Source organism: Odocoileus virginianus, chromosome 6 (assembly GCF_023699985.2).
Source record: "Odocoileus virginianus isolate 20LAN1187 ecotype Illinois chromosome 6, Ovbor_1.2, whole genome shotgun sequence".
Lineage (NCBI taxonomy): Eukaryota > Metazoa > Chordata > Mammalia > Artiodactyla > Cervidae > Odocoileus > Odocoileus virginianus.
In genome coordinates, this window is record NC_069679.1 from 5,328,689 (window position 1) to 5,329,993 (window position 1,305).

The following is a 1,305-nucleotide window of genomic DNA, read 5'->3' on the forward strand; positions in this document are numbered from 1 at the left end:
ACTTAAAAAAAAAAAAAAAGCAGAGAAATAGTGCACAAACGAAGGAACAAACTAGAAACACAGAAGTCCAAATAAATGAAGAGGAAACAGGAAAGTTACCTGAAAAAGAATTCAGAATAATGATAGTAAAGATGATCAAAAACCTCAAAAACAAAATGGAGGAAATGCAAGAATCTATTAACAAAGACTTGGAAGAATTAAAGAATAAGCATACACAGACAAGACAACACAATTACTGAAATTAAAATACTCTAGAAGGAATCAATAGCAGAATATCTGAAGCAGAAGAACGAATTAGTGAGCTGGAAGATAAAATGTTGGAAATAACTTCTGAAAAGCAGAATAAAGTAAAAAGAATTAAAAGAGCTGAGGAAAGTCTCAGAGACATCTGAGACTTTGATATTTGACCATATCAAATGCACCAACATTTGAATTATAGGGGTCCCAGAAGAAGAAGAGAAAAAGAAAGGGTATGAGAAAATTTTTGAAGAGATTATAGTTGAAACTTTCCCCAACATGGAAAAGGAAAAAGCCGATCAAGTTCAAGAGGCACAAAGAGTCCCATAGAGGATAAACCCAAGGAGAAACCTGCCAAGACACATACTAATCAAACTAACAAAGACTAAACAGAAAGAAAGAATATTAAAAGCAGCAAGGGAGAAGCAACAAGTAACGTACAAGGGAAACCCCATCCGCTTAACAACTGATCTTTCAGCAGAAACTCTGCAGGCCAGAAGGGAATGGCAGGATATATTTAAGGTACTGAAAGGGAAAATCTACAACCAAGATTACTGTAACCGGCAAGGATCTCATTCAGAATTGATGGAGAAATCAAAAGCTTTTCAGACAAGCAAAAGTTAAGAGAATTCAGTACCACCAAACCAGCTTTACAACAAATGTTAAATGGACTTATATAGTCAAGAAATACAGCAGGAGAAAAAAGATCTACAAAATCAACCCCAAACAATTAGAAAATGGCAATAGGAACATATATATCAATAATTACTTTAAATGAAATGGATTAAAGGCTCCAACAAAAAGACTGGCTGAATGAATACAAAAACAAGACCCATATATATGCTGTCTACAAGAAACCCACTTCAGACCTCAAGACACATATAGACTGAAAGTGAGAGAATGGAAAAATAGATTCCATGCAAATGGGAAGCAAAAGAAAGCTGGAGTAGCAATCCTCATATCAGACAAAATAGACCTTAAAATAAAGATGACAAGAGATAAGGAAGGACACTACATAATGATCAAGGGATCACTCCAAGAGGAAGACATAACAATTGTAACTATCTA